The sequence below is a fragment of the Tachyglossus aculeatus genome, chromosome 3 (assembly GCF_015852505.1).
Source record: "Tachyglossus aculeatus isolate mTacAcu1 chromosome 3, mTacAcu1.pri, whole genome shotgun sequence".
NCBI lineage: Eukaryota > Metazoa > Chordata > Mammalia > Monotremata > Tachyglossidae > Tachyglossus > Tachyglossus aculeatus.
This window is the reverse complement of record NC_052068.1, coordinates 27,581,131-27,601,033: the sequence shown is the minus strand read 5'-3', so window position 1 is coordinate 27,601,033 and position 19,903 is coordinate 27,581,131. Positions and strand designations below refer to the sequence as shown.

Sequence of the window (19,903 nt, the reverse complement as noted above, 5' to 3'; positions counted from 1 at the left end):
CAGGCACTGTTCTAAGTGTTGGGGGGTAGAGACGAGGTAATCAAGTTGGACACAGTCCATGACCCACATGGACCTCACAGTTGTAATCCCCATTTAACAGACGAGGAAACTGAGGCCCAGAGAAGTGAAGTGACTTGCTCAGGGTCACACAGCAGACAAGTGGCGGAGCCGGGAGTAGAACCCAGGTCCTTCTGATTCCTAGGCCTGTGCTCTATCCACTAGGCCAAGCCTAGTGCCTTCTGCTCCAATTAATAATAGTAATAATAATAATAATAATAACGTTGGTATTTGTTAAGCGCATACTATGTGCTAAGCACTGTTCTAAGCACTGGGGTAGATAAAAGGTAATCAGGTTGTCCCACATGGTGCTTACAGTTTTAATTCCCTTTTTACGGATGAGGTAACTGAGGCACAGAGAAGTGACTTGCACAAGGTCACACAGCTGACAATTACTCTATTTATTTTACTTGTACATATCTATTCTATTTATTTTAATTTGTTAATATGCTTTGTTCTCTGTCTCCCCCTTCTAGACTGTGAGCCCACTGTTGGGTAGGGACCGTCTCTATATGTTGCCAACTTGTACTTCCCAAGTGCTTAGTACAGTGCTCTGCACACAGTAAGCGCTCAATAAATACGATTGACTGATTGATTGATTGACAAGCGGTGGAGCTGGGATTAGAACCCACGACCTGACTCCCAAGCCCGTCCTCTTTCCACTAAGCTTCGCTGCTTCTCCAGTTGGGTACATGGCTTTACTCCCCCAGTGCCTGAGCCATTGTTGAACCCCACTTGGGTCCTACCGACCCAGAGGGAACCATTTCCTTCCATACAACAAATCTGGCTACCTTCGGCAGCAGAAAAGGAAAAAAGGAGAATAAACGAGGGGGAGAGACGACAAAAGAAAGGGAAGAGAACCTGTTTGGAGTATCACTAAAGCTAAATCAAATGATTAAGTTTCACTGTTCTCAGATTACCCTGTCACTTACTTAGTTTCTTGGTCTAAGATGAATGAAAAACAAATTATACGGCCAAGAATTGCATATATCTCAACATTTGTTACACACTAGCAACAAGCTATATTTAGGTGTAAAGTTAAAATTAAATTATCACCCGATACGGAGTCTTTCTTATGTAATCAAAATTTTGGTATTGACCACATCCTCGGTGTCCAAAACATCAGGGTCTCTTTAAGATGCAAGATTATTCGTTTAGGTCGTGGTCACCACATTTGGCTAAAAAAACACAGTGCGTGTGCCAATGCTGGGAAAATAAAAATTTCATCTTCCCCACTCATGAAAATGCACAAAAATCTGGCCTCATAAAACCGACAGCCGTGTATTGTTTTTCTATCACTTGGGCCAAGAACTAAAGAAAATCCTTTTCAACAATATTTCTTCAAAACTTCTTTCCCCCTTTCTACTTCACAGTCACCCTCCCACCCAGCTCCACAGTACTTATGTATACATATCCATCTGTGATTTATTTTAATGTCTGTCTCCTTCCCTAGTCTGTCTAGTGGGCAGGGATTGTCTGTACCTATTATTTTTGTACAGTGCTCTTGCACACAGTAAGCACTCAATAAATGCCATTGATTAAAAATAGAAATTCAAAGGGAAATTCATAAGGCAGGAATCAAGTCATCTCCAGATTCCTTAAAATATCTAGCTCAAGGGCACGTTCCCGATGGGTGCTTGTTAGCATTTTTAATTATATTTTAAAAAGGGTTCTCTGCCTAATAAACACAGCATGTTTAATTAATGATTTATTTCCAACAGTCCTTTCTTAACCTTAGAAATATGTATTTCTCCTCTGGAAGGATACAGAGTACATACACATCAGAGCCTGTTAAAGGAAAGAAGTATTTTAAGTCTACAGCTGTTAAATTTAGAAACATCTTCTAACAAAGGAGGTTGCAATGTTCTTCTTTAAGAAACCTTATTTGGTACTTCCAATTAACATGGTAGGCACTCAGCAAAATTGAAGTGTCTGGTAATCGCAAAAAAAAAGAAAGGTGCATATTTCTTTTCAAGATGGTTTTCTTATGAATTCAATTAAACAGCAAAACTCAGAGCACTTCCATGCACATGGCGACCAATTTTACATTTGTAAAGCTCATATACGCATGAATATACATATGTATACATTTGTACATTCATATATGAATAATAGTCTTCAATAGTAACCCATTTTCTCATCTGGCCTAAAGATGACAAATCATTTTTGTCAGTCATCTTTACCGTATTTATAGAAAGCTTAATAACAGTCCTCATGCAAAGCATTCTTATTACTAAATGTCAAAAAGAGATACACCTCAGTAAATCAAAATCTGGACCTAGAAAACACTGAGATTTAAAATGTTTAGTAAAAAAGGACATCCAATATAATTCATAATCCCTACAATGAAACAAGGACTTTTTATAAGCCCAACCTGAGAGAACCTTTCAATAAAGGTCATTTCCGCTCTAATTGTTCCTATCCTTGAAGAGCTGTAAGTACCAGCAGGAAAAAAAAAAAAGATTAAATCTGGATAAAAGTTGAAGACACCGGGGAAATTTCCAAGCCTACGGGATGATGGGATTAGAGGTCTGGTTCCAGCCTGTAGACAGTAGGAGAAGAGGGGGAAAAAGGGGGGTGGGAGGGAAGACTAGTAGTAGCATCTACTACCTTTTAGACTGTGAGCCCACTGTCGGGTAGGGACTGTATATGTTGCCAACTTCATCATCATCATCAATCGTATTTATTGAGCGCTTACTATGTGCAGAGCACTGTACTAAGCGCTTGGGAAGTACAAATTGGCAACATCTAGAGACAGTCCCTACCCAACAGTGGGCTCACAGTCTAAAAGGGGGAGACAGAGAACAAAACCAAACTTACTAACAAAATAAAATAAATAGAATAGATATGTACAAGTAAAATAAATAGAGTAATAAATATGTACAAACATATATACATATATACAGGTATATATGGGGGTCCGGGGGTCAGGCCCCAAAAATCCTCTGCCGTCCGCTAGGCTGGAGGCGGGGGGGGGATTCCAGCGGACCCGGACTGCGGCAGCCTCGTCCCCACCCCTGTCCTTCCCAAGCGCTTAGTACAGTGCTCTGCACACAGTAAGCACTCAATAAATACGATTGATTGATTGATCTACTCGCTAACTAGCTAACAGACATAAAATAAGAGAAGGAAAAGGTACAAGTGAAAAATCAGATGAAGAAGATTAAGAGGGCAGTGCATATTGTAGTGGTAGCTAAAGCAGGGTAGTGGGGAATGCACAGACTTCAATTTTTAGTGGGGAGAAACTGACCACATGATGCTCCGCCACCCATAAACTCTATTCCCTCTAATCTCCTCTAATTCCCGCTAATCTCCTCACCGTACCTCGTTCTCGCCTGTCCCTCCATCGACCCCCGGCATCCCCCGGGCCTGGAATGCCCTCCCTCTGCCCATCCGCCAAGCTAGCTCTCTTCCTCCCTTCAAGGCCCTATTGAGAGCTCACCTCCTCCAGGAGGCCTTCCTAGACTGAGCCCCTTCCCTCCTCTCCCCCTCATCCCCCTCTCCATCCCCCCCATCTTACCTCCTTCCCTTCCCCACAGCACCTGTATATATGTATGTACATATTTATTACTCTATTTATTTATTTATTTTACTTGTACATATCTATTCTATTTATTTTATTTTGTTAGTATGTTTGGTTTTGTTCTCTGTCTCCCCCTTTTAGACTGTGAGCCCACTGTTGGGCAGGGACTGTCACTATATGTTGCCAATTTGTACTTCCCAAGCGCTTAGTACAGTGCTCTGAACACAGTAAGCGCTCAATAAATCATCATCAATCGTATTTATTGAGTGCTTACTATGTGCAGAGCACTGTACTAAGCGTGTGATGATTATGATAAATACGATTGATGATGATGACTCCCCAGGGTCCCACTCCTGGCATTCCCTTGCCTGGAGGCCACTCTCCCTCCTAAGAAACTTCTCCCTCTTTCCAGAATTTTCTTCTGCCTTTTTTCCCCCCCTATGGTATCTGTTAAGCACTTACTAGTGCCAGGCACTGTATTAAGCGCTGGGGTAGATACAAGCTAACCATGTCAGATACTGTGCATGTCCCACTTGGGGCTCATAGTCTTAATCCCCATTCTACAGATGAGGTAACGGGCACAGAGAAGCAAAGTGACTCACCCAAGGTCACACAGGAGAGAAGTGGCGGGGCCAGGATTAGAATCCAGGTCAATCATTCAATCGTATTTATTGAGCGCTTACTGTGTGCAGAGCACTGCACTAAGCGCTTGGGAAGTACAAGTTGGCAACATATAGAGACAGTCCCTACCCAAGTGGGCTCACAGTCTAAAAGGGGGAGACAGAGAACAAAACCAGACATACTAACAAAATAAAATAAATAGAATAGATATGTACAAATAAAAGTAGGCCGTACTTCACAGACTCTCTTTTGCTTCACCCAAAATATCCAATATGGCACAGGAGCCCAGTGCCTCTCAGAGCCTTAGATAATACTGCTACGCAGAATGAATTTCGCATTTCCTCCTGCCTTCAGGGCATCTCTAACTGGATTTCCTGCTGACTCCTCAAGATGGACTTGTCCAAACCAGAACTCCTCATCTTCCCACCCAAACCCTTCCTCTCACCAATTTTCCTGTCACTGTAGACAGTATCACCACCCTCTCTGTCTCACGAGCCCATAACATGGGCGTTTTCCTTGATTCATCTCGCTCAAAGATCTTTAAACCAAATACACACTATGGAGGGGGAATCAGGTTGCCACGGAGGAGGGATGTACTCCTGTAGTAACTGATCATTTGTAATGGTTGATCAATTCGGAAAAGTGGCCTAGTGGAGAGAGCACAGGCCTGGGAGTTAAAAGGATCTGGGTTCTAAATTTGCTTCCGCCGCCTGTCTACTGTGCAACCTTGGGCAAGTCACTTCACTCCTCTGAGCCTCGGTTACCTCATCTGCAAGCTGGGTATTGAGGCCGGTGTGTCCCATGTGGGACAGGGACTATGTCCAGCCGGATTTGCTTGTACCCATCCCAGCGCTTAGTACAGTGCCTGGCACACAGTAAGCGCTTAACAAACACCACAATTATTCTTAGAAAATCAGGCCAGTTTGATGAGGCAAACTGGCAGTCAAATTAACATTGAGGTAGTACCAGCAAATGAGCACCTGCGGGGTACAATGTACCGTAGTAAGAACCTGGGAAGTACAAAACAACAAAAAGCTCACACTCTAAATGGGATGACAAACAAATTAATATTTATGGGAGTGGTCAAAATAAACAGATTAAGCAGACACATAAATGAGAGCTAAGATGAGTGTAGATAAGTTGGTAAATTGGCTCAAGGGATGACATGGCTATGAATGATGAGAAATTAATTGGGGAAAGCTTCATGGAGGAAGAGACCTAGGAGAAGCAGCATGGCCTAGAGGACGGAGCGCGGGTCTGAGAATCAGAAGGACCCGGGTCAATCAATCAATCAATCGTATTTATTGAGCACTTACTGTGTGCAGAGCACTGTACTAAGCGCTTGGGAAGTACAAGTTGGCAACATATAGAGACGGTCCCTACCCAACAGTGGGCTCACAGTCTAGAAGGGGGAGACAGACAACGAAACCAAACATACTAACAAAATAAAATAAATAGAATAGATATGTACAAGATAAATAAATAAATAAATAGAGTAATAAATATGTACAAACATATATACATATATACAGGTGCTGTGGGGAAGGGAAGGAGGTAAAATGGGGGGGATGGAGAGGCCCTAATCCAGGCTCCACCACTTGTCTGCTGTGTGACCTTGGGCAAGCCATTTAACTTCTCTGTGCCTCAGTTACCTCATCTGTAAAATGGGGATTAAGACTGTGAGTCCCTTGTGGGACAGGGACTGTGACCAACCTGGTTATCTTGCATCTACCCCAGAGCTTAGTCCAGTGCCTAACACATAGTAAGCATTTAACAAATGTAATATGGGATTTTAGGAATAATAATAATAATGGTATCTGTTAAGGGCTTACTATGTGCCAAGCACTGTTCAAAGCACTGGGGGTAGATACAAGGTAATCAGGTTGTCCCACATGGGGCTCACAGTTTTAATCCCCATTTTACAGATGAGGGAACTGAGGCATGGAGAAGTTAAGTGAGTTGCCCAAGGTCACACAGCAGACAAGTGGCGGAGCAGGGATTAGAATCCATGACCACTGACTCCCACGCTCAGGCTCTTTGGACTTCAATGTGGGCATAGTTGTGCTCTCTCTGATGTAGGGAGAGGAGTTGCAAGCCAGCGCTTAGAACAGTGCTTTGCACATAGTAAGCGCTTAATAAATGCCATTATGAAGAACAGTGCGAATCAATCAATCAATCGTATTTATTGAGCGCTTACTGTGTGCAGAGCACTGTATGTACTAAGCGCTTGGGAAGTACAAGTTGGCAACATATAGAGACAGTCCCTACCCAACAGTGGGCTCACAGTCTAAAAGGGGGAGACAGAGAACAAAACCAAACATACTAACAAAATAAAATAAATAGAATAGATATTTACAAGCAAAATAAATAGAGTAATAAATATGTACAAACATATATACATATATACAGGTGCTGTGGGGAAGGGAAGGAGGTAAGATGGGGGGATGGAGAGGGGGACGAGGGGGAGAGGAAGGAAGGGGCTCAGTCTGGGAAGGCCTCCTGGAGGAGGTGAGCTCTCAGTAGGGCCTTGAAGGGAGGAAGAGAGCTAGCTTGGCGGATGGGCAGAGGGAGGGCACTCCAAACCCGAGTCAGAGGGTGGAGGCAGAAGAATTGAGAGCAAGGCACGACTGGAAGAAATTTGGCTCGGAAGGAACAAAGACAGTAAGTTGGAGAATGAAATGAGCAGATAGATATGGAGGACCAGGTGGTAGACAGCCTTAAAGCCAATTCTGAGTTTTTGTTTGATGTGATGAGACGCAGGGAGCCAGTGGAGGGTTCTGAGGAGAGATGTGGGCTGAGTGATGCTTCAGCAGGATTATCTACGCAGTGGCACGTAATATGCGTTGGAATGGGGAGGCCGGCAAGGGGGCTACTGCAATAGTCTGTTTGAATGGTAATGGTTTGGGTGGAGAGAAAGGGAGATGCTGTGCAGGAAAAAATGGCAGGAGTCGGAAGTAGAAAAAATTTAAGTAAGGTCATTACGGACAAGGAAAGTGTCTGTCAGTTCTGTCGTACTGTACTCTCCCAAGCGCTTAATAAGGAGCTCTGCAAATAGTAAGAGCTAAATAAAGCAGCGTGGCTCAGTGGAAAGAGCCCGGGCTTTGGAGTCAGAGGTCATGGGTTCAAATCCTGGCTCCGCCACTTGTCAGCTGTGTGACTTTGGGCAAGTCACTTCACTCTCTGGGCCTCAGTTCCCTCATCTGGAAAATGGGGATTTAGACTGTGAGCCCACTGTTGGGTAGGGACTGTCTCTATGTGTTGCCAACTTGTACTTCCCAAGCACTTAGTACAGTGCTCTGCACATAGTAAGCGCTCAATAAATACGATTGATGATGATGATGATGGTGGAAAGGGAGATGCTGTGCAGGAAAAAATGGCAGGAGTTGGAAGTAGAAAAAATTTAAGTAAGGTCATTATGGACAAGGAAAGTGTCTGTCAGTTCTGTCGTACTGTACTCTCCCAAGCGCTTAATAAGGAGCTCTGCAAATAGTAAGAACTAAATAAAGCAGCGTGGCTCAGTGGAAAGAGCCCGGGCTTTGGAGTCAGAGGTCATGGGTTCAAATAATGGCTCCGCCACTTGTCAGCCGTGTGACTTTGGGCACGTCACTTCACTCTCTGGGCCTCAGTTCCCTCATCTGGAAAATGGGGATTTAGACTGTGAGCCCACTGCTGGGTAGGGACTGTCTCTATGTGTTGCCAACTTGTACTTCCCAAGCGCTTAGTACAGTGCTCTGCACACAGTAAATGCTCAATAAATATGATTGATGATGATGAAGACTGGGAGGCCCCCGTGGGACAATCTGATCACCTTGTAACCTCCCCAGCGCTTAGAACAGTGCCTTGCACATAGTAAGCACTTAATAAATTCATTCATTCATTCATTCAATCGTATTTATTGAGCGCTTACTGTCTGCAGAGCACTGTACTAAGTGCTTCGGAAGTACAAGGTGGCAACATATAGAGACGGTCCCTACCCAATGATATCATTAAATAAATACCAGTGATTGATTAAGAGCTGAAGGAGAACCAAGAGTCAAGGATGAGAAGGATGGTGGTGGTGTCAACTGAGTTGGGAAATTTAGGGGAGAAGAGGGTAGTAGTGTTACTCGTATTAAGCATTTACATGCGCACTGTAGTAAGCGCCGTCAGGGGAACCTAAGTGCCGTTGGGGGAATCGATGAAGAGTTCCGCCTTAGACTTGAGTATGAAGAGAGGGAAGAATATTCAAGTGGACATGTCCCGGAAGCAGGAGGAGATGTGGGACGGCAGGTCAGATGAGAAGTCAGGGCTAGAGAGATGGATTTGGGAGTCAGGTGCAGAGAGAGGGCGGCTGAAGCCACGTGAGTGGATCGCCTCCTCACCAAAGTGAAAGTGTAAAGTGAAAAGAGTAAAGGCCCCAGAACTGTGCCTCAGCGGACACACACGGTAAGAGAATGAATGATGGAGAAGGAGCCAGTGAACAAATCTGAGAAGGAGCAGTCAGAGAAGTAGGAGGAGAACCAGGGCTGTCGGCAAAACCGAGTCCTGATCAAGGAGGAGGGAATGATTCACGGTGTCCAAAGCAGAAGATCTGAGAGTGAGGAGGATGGGGATTGAGTAAAGGCCTTTGGACTTGGCTATGAGGAGGCCACTGGCAATCTCTGGAGGGAGCATTCTCCATGGCACAAGGGGATTGAAAGCTATAAGGCAGAAGGTCGAAAAGAGTTGGAGAGGAAATTAAGGCAGCAGGTCTGTGACCCGTTCTGAGAGCTTGGATAGGAATGGGAGCAGAGAAATGGGATGGCAGTTAAAGGGGATCATGGGCTAGAGAGAGAGAGAGAGAGAGTGGCAGGGAGACGGAGAGAGACACAGAGAAAGAGGGCTTTTAGAAAACGGGGGCAACTTGTGCGGGTTTGAACAGAGAGGAAGGAGCAGTTGGAGAGTGGGAGGTTGAAGAAGGAGATGATGGAGGAGAATAAAGTGGGAGCAAGTGATTTTACGGTCTGAGAGGGTCAGAGGTGCAAGTAAAAAGCTTCCACTAGTGGCCATCAACCCTGCCAGGCTTTCAATATGCTTTCACGCTGCAGAAGCAGCGTGGTATTGTGGCTAGAACACAGGACTGGGAGTCAGAAGGTCATGGATTCTAATCCCCACTCCACCACCTGTCTACAGGACGACTTTGGGCAAGTCACTTTACTTCTCTTGGAGGCCTTCCCAGATTGAGCCCTTTCCTTCCTCTCCCCCTCGTCCCCCTCTCCATCCCCCCCTATTTTACCTCCTTCCCTTCCCCACAGCACCTGTATATATGTATATATGTTTGTACATATTTATTACTCTATTTATTTATTTATTTTACTTGTACATCTCTATTCTATTTATTTTATTTTGTTAGTATGTTTGGTTTTGTTCTGTCTCCCCCTTTTAGACTGTGAGCCCACTGCTGGGTAGGGACTGTCTCTATATGTTGCCAACTTGTACTTCCCAAGTGCTTAGTACAGTGCTCTGCACACAGTAAGTGCTCAATAAATACGATTGATTGATTGATTGATTCTCTGGACCTCAGTTCCCTCATCTGTAAAATGGGGATTAAGACTGTGAGTCCCATGTGGGACAATCCGATAACCTTGTAACTATCCCAACGCTTAGAATACTGCTTGGCACGTAGTAAGCGCTTAACAAATAACGTCATCATCATCATCAATACGGCCCTGACGGAGCTGAGAGGGGTCCTCAATTAAAAGAGTTGGTGCTCTCTACAGAAACAAGAAATATCTAGCTTTAATTCTATTTCTTCTGATGAGTTTGACACCTGTCTACATGTTTTGTTTTGTCCCCACTGCCAAGTAAGACTACCCCCGCCTCCGACCCTCCCCATTGGCCCTTGGAGAATAACAATCTAGCTTTAATTCTATTTCTTCTGCCGAGTTTGACACCCATCTACATGTTTTGTTTTGTTTTCTGTCTCCCCCTTCTAGACTGTGAGCCCGTTGTTGGGTAGGGACCATCTCTATCTGTTGTCCACTTGTACTTCCCAAGCGCTTAGTACAGTGTTCTGCACACAGTAAACACTCAATAAATACCATTGAATGAATGAATGAATGAAATATTTGATAAGCTTTAAATCAAATGCCCATGTGTTTTCAAGATGGTTTGTTCCAGGTACAAGTCTGATCCAATAAGTTGAAAAAAAAAAAAGTGATTTCCATTTGTATTTTGCATTAAAATATTTCAGAAGAAAAATGCTTCTGATTGATAGTTGATTAATGTTCTGAAAAACCAAGATTTATATTTGTAATGGAACAAGATCTACTGCCAATGAACATTCACTAAATTGAAAGTAGTCTCATTATACAATCTTCTAATAAATGAAGGATTCTACACATTTAATCAACCAATCAATTGAATTTGTTGAGTGCTTTCTGTGTGCTTGGGAGAGTACATTATAACAGTAAACAGACACATTCCCTACCCACAACAAGCTTACAGTGCAGAGGGGAAGCTTACAGTTTACAGTCTAAAAAATGCTTTGTTAAAAACAATTACCAGTAGCAGGGATATTTTCAGTAGCAAGTAGATAATTAGATAGATTGAAAGTGTAGGGAGGGTCAAAGCTAAACCAGATTAGAAAATCCTCAATCTTTTACCTAATTTAAAGAGTGCATCTATAGATCAATAATTAAATAGTCATTACCAGCTGTAATACAAGAGGCTCTCGAAAAACTGACTTGACTGCACCGCCACAGAAGATTTTGCTAAAATATTGCGGGATGAAGGAAAATGAGGAAATCTAAATAACTAATATGCATTTAAAATTTTGACTCTAATTTCAATCCGGGAATGACCTGATGACTAAGAGTGAGAGGGACTCTGGATATTCTGATTACGTTTTTTTTTTTTTAAGAAAAAAAAAGGACTATATTTAGAAGATAAATCACTGATTTCAAAAATTAGAAAATAAAGCCAGAGGCTTCTCATTTAAAATTCAAGTTTTCTAAAGTGTCACTTTAAAAATGATTTATCAACTTGATTTAGTCGCCTTATACAATTCAGTTCCTATTTTAGCCGATTATTAATGCTCTAAAAGTAAATGGTAGGTATTAAGTTCTTCATATTTTTTATAACTGCCTTGTGTCAAGCAAAATCGTATCTTATAAAAGCATCAGGAGACAGCATACATTTAATAAGTCCCCACAGGATAGATAATAAAAGACAGTTCTCCCCCATATCATTCAAAAATCATTTTGATTGCCATATTGACTAAAAAAATGGGAAAAGAGGCAATGAGCATCCAAATGAAAAGATGCTTAAGGACGGCAACTCTTATCTAGTATTAGAATGAAATATTGAACAGTTCGGAAGAACGACGCTGTGACTACTAAATAAAACTAAGCAGTTCTCACAGAATCACCTTTGCCACATTACCAAGAGGAAATAATCAATCAATCAAATTAATATTAAGTAAATAATTAATAGTAAAATAAAAAAATAGTAGTAAAATAAAATAATAGTAAAATGTCTGGCATCATTCACCCCACTCCCTCCCCCTTCTATGTTCCTATGCACTTTGAGTTATACCCTTTAAGCTCTTGACATTCACCTTACTCTCAACCCACAGCACTTCTATGTAACATATCCACAATTTATTTTAATGTCTGTCTCCCTGTCTAGTCTGTAAGCTGATTGTGGGCAGGGAATATGTCTACCAAATCTGCTGCACTGTACTCTTTCAAGCACTTACTACAATGCTGGGCACACAATAAGCAATCAAGAAATACCACTGATTGATTTAGTACAATGCCCTGCACACAAAAGATGCTCCATATATGCTATTGATGGATTGGTATATGAAAAAATGAAAATACTATCATCTATTTTTGTCCTCATGAAAATTCACTGATTTGAAAAATTAGAAGTTAATGCACGACTCCTTACTTTAACTGTTAAACTGGAAATTCCGCCAATTAAGGAAGATAAAAGTGCTACAAGAAAAAAGAGCACAGAAAACAAACTAAATTATAAGTAGGAATGCAAAATGCTTGAATTGGGAGTGTTTGCTGTAAAGGTACACTCCTGATCAGTAAGCATGGAGGGGAAAAAAACAATCAGTATTTTACAAATTACTGTCCCATTCCCTGTTGTTGGGTAGGGACCGTCTCTATAAGTTGCCGACTTGTACTTCCCAAGCGCTTAGTACAGTGCTCTGCACACAGTAAGCGCTCAATAAATACGAATGAATGAATGAATGAATTCAAAATTACCATGACAATTAATATCCCACCAGAAGATTTCATTAAAATCACCTATCCTCTCAAATCACAAAAAATGTACTTATCTTCAAATGTCACAAACCACAAAGTTGATTCATTTTGCTAACTTTGCTAACTAAATTTGGTACTTCGTTTCCTCATCCTGTTAAGATTAACGAAGTTCATAATTAGATTCACATTTTTTTTTTTACTACTATTGGGTCCACAACAGAACATATCAACTAAATAGTGTTATTTAGGGTAAGGATCGAGAAAACTAAGCTTCTGCCAGATGTAAAAATTATGATCCAATTTTTTTTTTTAGAAGCTGATATCCTAACTAGATTTTCCAGAACATTTGAAATAACATACAATGGAAAGCTTCATAATAAGAAAGCAGGCACCTGTGCCAAGAAATATAAAGGTGTGCCATTCACAGCATTAGATTTGAGAGGAAAGGGTGAATAAATTGTGGACTGGGAACACGTCTACCAATTCTGTTGCATTGTACTCTCCCAAATGCTTAGTGCAGAGCACTCTGCTACCCCCAATCCAGTCCATTGCTTAGTACAGTGCTCTGCACATGGTAAGCATTCACTACCACTGAGTGATTGATAAATTCTACCACACAGAAGCCAGTGCAGCACTAAGCAGTATTTAAATGGCAAATTTGAACCTTACAAATTTACTTTTCAGAATTACAGAACTGAATTTGTAAAAATTGGGCCAAAATGAAACCCTACAGTTTGCAGAAACGATATGAAATCCTAAGCAGCAAGTTGCTTCTTCCAACATTTAATTCAAATACACCTACTGACAGAGCTCAAGAACCTAGACAAATATACAACAGCCTTCCTTAGAAATGAAACAGACTTTGGTCTGGACATTAAAGAGAGGCCTCAGACTATACTTGATGTACAGAAGGTCATAAAATGAAAACAGCACTGGCCACCCAAAATGGAAGCATGTTAGCAACTTAAAATGAACCGACGCAAGATTACTCCTGAAGTATATTTTACTTGGCTGAGAAGCACACTTACTACATCTCTCTAAAAGCTCAAAGGTGGAACGTGCGGCCATACTTCTATTCATAACAAAATCTGTCCAAAACTCATCTTCCCTCTGTCTTTGGTCTGTGTCAAATATCTGACATAATCCAATCATCCCTTTTTCTGCCATTACTTGACTGAAAGAAGAGTCTTCCTATTTCACTGTTTTAAGCAATTTTTGACTTTACATTATTGCAACAACATGACCTGCTATTTTCTTTTCCTGACCCTGGAGAGGTTACTGTGTCCCAAGACCATAACCGTGGCATTATCCTTGGCTCTTCTCTCTCATTCAACCCACATATTCAATCTATCACTATATCCTGTCGTTTCAACCTTCACGACGTCGCTAAAATCTGCCCTTTCCTCTCTATCATATTCTAGGGTGACGTAGTCATTCATTCATTCATTCACTCAATCGTATTTATTGAGCACTTATTGTGTGCAGAGCACTGTACAAAGCGCTTGGAAAGTACAATTTGGCAACAAATAGGGACAATCCCTTCCCAACAATGGGCTCACTATCTATAAGGGGGGAGACGGACAACAAAACGAAACAAGGAGACAAGCATCCAAACTACTACTACGTTAATCCAAGCACTTATCTTATTCCCACCTTGATTACTGTTACGGCCTCCTTCCTGATTTCCCCGCCTTCTGTCTCTCCCCACTCCAGTCCATACTTCACTCTGCTGCCTTTGAGCCCGTTGCTGGGTAGGGACCGTCTCTATATGTTGCCAACTTGTACTTCCCAAGCACTTAGTACAGTGTTCTTCTGCACACAGTAAGCGCTCAATAAGTACAACAATGAATGAATGGATCATTTTTCTACAAAATCGTTCAGTTCATGTTTCCCCACTCTTCAAGAACCTCCAGCGGTTGCCCATCCACTTTCGCATCAAACAATAACTCCTTACCCTCGGCTTTAAAGCACTCGATCCCCGTGCCGGCACGCTTCACCCCTCTACTGCCAACCTACTCAACTGTACCTCGAGCTCGTCTATCTTGTCACCGACCTCTTGCCCACCTCCTGCTGCTGGCCTGGAATACCCTCTCTCTTCACATCTGACAGACAATTACTGTCCCCACCTTCAAAGCCGTACTGAAGGCGCATCTCTTCCAAGAGGTCTTCCCTGACTACGCCCTCCTTTCCTTTTTACCCCCCAATCCCTTCTGCATCGCTCTGATTTGCTTCCTTTATTCACCTCTCCCTCAGCCTCATGGCACTTATGTACAAAACCATAATTTACTTATATTAATGCCTGTCTCCCCATCTAGACTGTAAGCTCGTTGTGGGCAGGGACTATGTCTACCAACTCTGTCTCTTTATTGCTGTATTGTACTTTCCAAGTGCTTCATACAGTGCTCTGCCCACAGTAACTGCTCAATAAATACGATTGATTCATTCATTCAATTCTATTTATTGAGCGCTTACTGTGTGCAGAGCACTGTACGGAGCACTTAGAAAGTACAATAAAATACGATTGATTCATTCATTCAATTCTATTTATTGAGCGCTTACTGTGTGCAGAGCACTGTACGGAGCACTTAGAAAGTACAATACAGCAATAAAGAGAGACAATCCCTGATCATAACGGGATTGTCTAGAGTGGGGGAGACAGACATCAATACAAGTAAACAGGCATCAATATATACGTATAAGCGCTAAGTACAGTGCTCTGCACACAGTATGCGCTCAATGAATGAATACATATCATATATATATAAGTGCTTTGAGGTGGGGAGAGGGGGAAGAGCAAAGGGACAGAGTCAGGGTGACGCGGAAGGGAGTGGGAGCTGAGGAAAAGTGGGGATTAGTCTGGGAAGGCCTCTTGGAGGAGGTGCACCTTCAGTAGGGTTTTGAAGGAGGGAAAGAGTGATTGGAGGACTTGAGGAGGGAAGGCGTTCCAGGCCAAAGGAAGCATGTGGGCCATGGATCGACTGATTGACCAGACAGATATTTTGATCTACCTTGTTTTTCCTCATATAATAGGTGTGCTATCCTGTCACGTTTGAAAATTAAGGTCACTTTGAGTAGTGAGTTTTACAAAGTAAGATTACTTAGTTTCCCTCAAACCCTTGGCTTTGCACCTCCCTTCTCTCTACCCTCCTCCGCATTCGTGTCACACCCAAACCTTTCCCAACCTCAGAAATGTGCCACCTGCAAAAACAGAACATACTACTGGCTTTTTTTAAATTTTTTTAAGGATTCTCGGGTCAGCTTGGACAACTTTCATTTTCTATTTGCCTCTGGGACTGACTAAAGTTCTTTCGCCATGAATATTTAGAGCAACCTGAGAGAATGGAGTCTAAATACGACTGAATAAGATAATACTGATGGTATTTGTTAAGCATTTGCTATGCGTCAAGCACTGTTCTAAACGCTAGGGTAGATACAAGCTAATCAGCTTGAACACAGTCCCTGTTCCGCATGGGACACTCAGTCTTAATCCCTATTTTACAGATGAGGTAACAGGCGCAGTGAAGTGAATTGACTTGCCCGAGGTTACACAACAGATGAGTGGAGGAGCCGGACAGAGAAGCAGCATGGCTCGGTGGAAAGAGCACGGGCTTTGGAGTCAGAGGTCATGGGTTCTAATCCCGACTCCGTGACTTGTCAGCTGTGACTTCTGGCAAGTATCTTCACTTCTCTGGGCCTCAGTTTACTCATCTGTAAAATGGGGTTGAAGACTGTGAGCCCCATGTGGGACAACCTGATCACCTTGCACCTCCAACTGCCAGCTGTGTGACTTTGGGCAAGTCACTTCACTTCTCTGTGCCCCAGTTCCCTCATTTGTAAAATGGGGATGAAGACTGTGAGCCCCCCGTGGGACAACCTGATCACCTTGTAACCTCCCCAGCGCTTAGAACAGTGCTTTGCACATAAGAAGCGCTTAATAAATGCTATCATTATTATTATTATTATTATTATTATTATTGTTATTATTATTATTATCAGCAGCCAGGTCCTTTTGACTCTCAGGCTCAAGCTCTATCCGCTAGACCATGACTCTTCCTTAAAATGGGCCTCCAGCTGAGACACCTTAACCCGTTTCCTTTCCAGGAAGCTGAATTCCCCTCCTCAAAATCCCCCGCCACCAAGCCCAGATACTCATTTCTTCTCATATAAAACAAGAATTCTTAAGCACCGACTCCATCCTACACACTCTCTCGACTCTCACCACGCGCTTTCCCCACCCTCCGAAACCCTCCAATGATTACCCATCCATCTCACATCCAGAACTTCCTTATCATCAGCCTCAAGGCACTCAATCAACTCTCTCCCTGTTACATATCCTCGCTCCTCTCCTGTACAGCCCAGTCCGCACACTTCGCTTATTATATTTCGTGATCTCGATGATGATGATGACTTTCGGATAGCTATGAAACACGGCAATAGATTAAAGACCACTTCACTGGCCCATCCCCAAAGGGATGTTGTAGTGTGCTGCTCTCTAATGAGGCTCTTTCCTCTTCGGCTTCTTCACCACATCTGCCTTACCACTACTAGCCCTCTCTTTCTGGTGTCTGTCTTCAAAGATGATAACTACTTAAAAAACAAACACTCCTTTAAGCCTTTTATAGGGACGGTACTGATAAAAATATATAACAAGCAGAACGGCCCCCACTATACAGAAATCTGCACTACTTCAGCACAAACTGAAAGTTCAGTTGCTAATGCCAAAAAGCAAACAAGTCTTTCCCCACATAACACTGTCCAAAACCCTGGACAAAACCTTTTATGATTTAATCTGTCTCCATACTACCACTCCTTTCAAGAATTCTCAAATTAAAGGAAGTATCATGAAGGGCCACTGTAGCTCCATTTGACTTCTAACATTACCAAAAAGATGCAAAAACAAACTTCAAACATAATCCGATGATTTAGCCTTAAATTCAATCTTGGCTTCAGTTGCACTCTTCCAATCACTTAGTACAATGCTTTGCTCTCAGAAGGCACTTACTAAATAAAACTGATTGATTTAAATGATGGATCTTGACTAATTTACCTTGCATGTGAAGATGGGCACTTAACTATTCTAAACGATGATAAGTTAAATTAAGTAAGGCGTAGATTTGCCATTTTCTTACCGGCCTTCTGGATTGCTAAATGGCTTTCATTTTAGTGGGGTGCAAGAACTACATTTAGAGCTTAAGAGGTCCATTTGGGGTGGGGGTGGGGGAATGCTTCTAATTATCTGGAAAAAAAAATAAATTGTCTGGGAAACTCACTTCCCTTAAAATAAAGGTGAATTCATCATTTTTAATCAAATGTAATTATAAGCAGTTACTACACCAAACGAGTTAAAAAGTTTCCTGGATGACCATTTGGTTGGGTGAATTTGGACTCAGGTGCACTAACCTATCACGTACTTTCGTTAATACTTGTCATAAATTTACTTGTCATAAATCTTCTCATATGAAGCTAAAAAATAATATTTCCCAGCCTCTTTCACTATGCCCGGCATCAAGACCTATAATATCCTGCTTTAAAGCCTTCACACATTTGAAACTCTAAGCTTACGCTTTAAATGCAGCTCTTCCAAACTGCCTATTGCCCACTGTGAAAGAGCAGGTGGCCATATTCTAGGAAGTAACATCACAGAATAATCAAAGTCCAAACAACAAGCAAGGCATGGTTTGCGTCAAGAAATTCAATAATTTCTACTCAACCATAATGTTCACTTTAATGAGCTAACTGCACTGAATGAAATTGGAAATCCTTTGAAAATGTAACATTAAAATATTCAGCAGTAATGCATGTCTGGAAAAATAACCTTAGTTTAAAATATTTTTCCAAGAAAAAATTTCCATAGTGAAATCGAAATAAGATAATGCCAAAGTAATTTTTACTAGAGTTCATCAATGACTCATCAGTCCTTAGCTTTTTAAAAATAACATAGTAAAAATAACATAGCATAGGTCCTTAACATCAACTGCCTGAGCCTCACAAAAAGAAGGAATAGAAAAAACAGAAATAATTGTACAGTAAGCAATGTTAGTCAATTTCCATTTTAGCCACTTCCTTAATCAATCAATCAATCAATCGTATTTATTGAGTGCTTACTGTGTGCAGGGCACTGTACTAAGCGCTTGGGAAGTACAAGTTGGCAACATATAGAGACGGTCCCTACCCAACAGTGGGCTCACAGTCTAGAAGGGGTCTTTCCTCACAGTCTTTCCTTAATCCAAAAGCAGATTCACTGGCAAAACATTTTACCTGGAATGCTATACGGAAAGGCATACCAGAACTAGGGAAAAAAGACATAGGGAGCTGGGCCAGACAGAAAAATCAGGTGGCTCTGAGACTAATACTGGAATATATAATTCTCAGTGTGGGAAAGCATCCTGGGTCATCAAAATAATGAAGAGGTGACTTGTCAATTTATCACTTCCATCCCCCCCCAGAATTGCATCTTAAGTGGACCTCCGTTCTATCAAGCAATACTCACTAATTTAAGATGATAATTTCTTTCTTTAGGCTGGAGCATATATTTTGGAAGTCAAATATCTTTTCCTGCATGGAATGCCACCGGAAAGCTACCGGACTGCCTTAATGAACTCTCATAGCTCAGATCCCCTCCCTTTTATTATTAACAATAATAATAATAATGGTATTTGTTAAGCGCTTGCTATGTGCCAAGCACTGTTCTAAGCGCTGGGATAGATACAAGGTTATCAGGTTGTCCCACGTGGGGCTCACAGTCTTCATCCCCATTTTACAGATTAGGTAACTGAGGCAGCGAGAAGTTAAGTGACTTGCCCAAAGTCACACAGCTGACAAGTGGCAGAGCTGGGATTAGAACCCAGGACCTCTGATTCCCAAGCCCAGGCTCCTTCCACTAAGCCACACTGCTTCTCACAATATTAACAATATTGTGGTTGGGAAACATGCTGGTTCCATATGCACTTGTGCTAAACACAGGCTAGAAAATTTAAGTCAAATGCCTTATCAAAAAACTGTGGTAGAGGACAGAATTTCCTCCTTATAAAAAAGCACAGCATATTGATTACTCAAATTGGGAAAGGTTAGGTTAGAAAAATTTAGTCCACAACTAGCCCCAAAACCTCTTTTCCCAATAAAATGTCTTTCAGAATTGTTAACAAGCAGCAACTACAGCTGAAGAACATGTTGATTTTGCTTCCCTACTGCTTATCTTGTGAAAGAGGTTCTAATGAACAATAAAAATTTTATTAAAAACAATCAGCAGGAGGCAAAATGAGAAATGAGGAAACTGGATAATCCCAACCCTGGATAATCAAGATCTGACTGTCGCTCTACTGAAGTTTCCATGATTAACGGCTGCTTCAAAATTATTGAAATAAAGTTTGAAAGAAAGAGTTCTGGTTTAAAATCAAACAAATCACCCCCACAGGAGACCAACCAAGTGCCCCAGACTTCACAGCAGCCAACTGTGGAAAGGAAT

The 19,903-nt window shown here is 41.9% G+C and overlaps 1 protein-coding gene across 1 annotated transcript in view; it reads right to left on the bottom strand.

The window, feature by feature from the left end:
• The window catches only part of KAT6B (lysine acetyltransferase 6B), a 346,051-nt gene that overhangs the window by 300,388 nt on the left and 25,760 nt on the right, over nt 1-19,903 (bottom strand).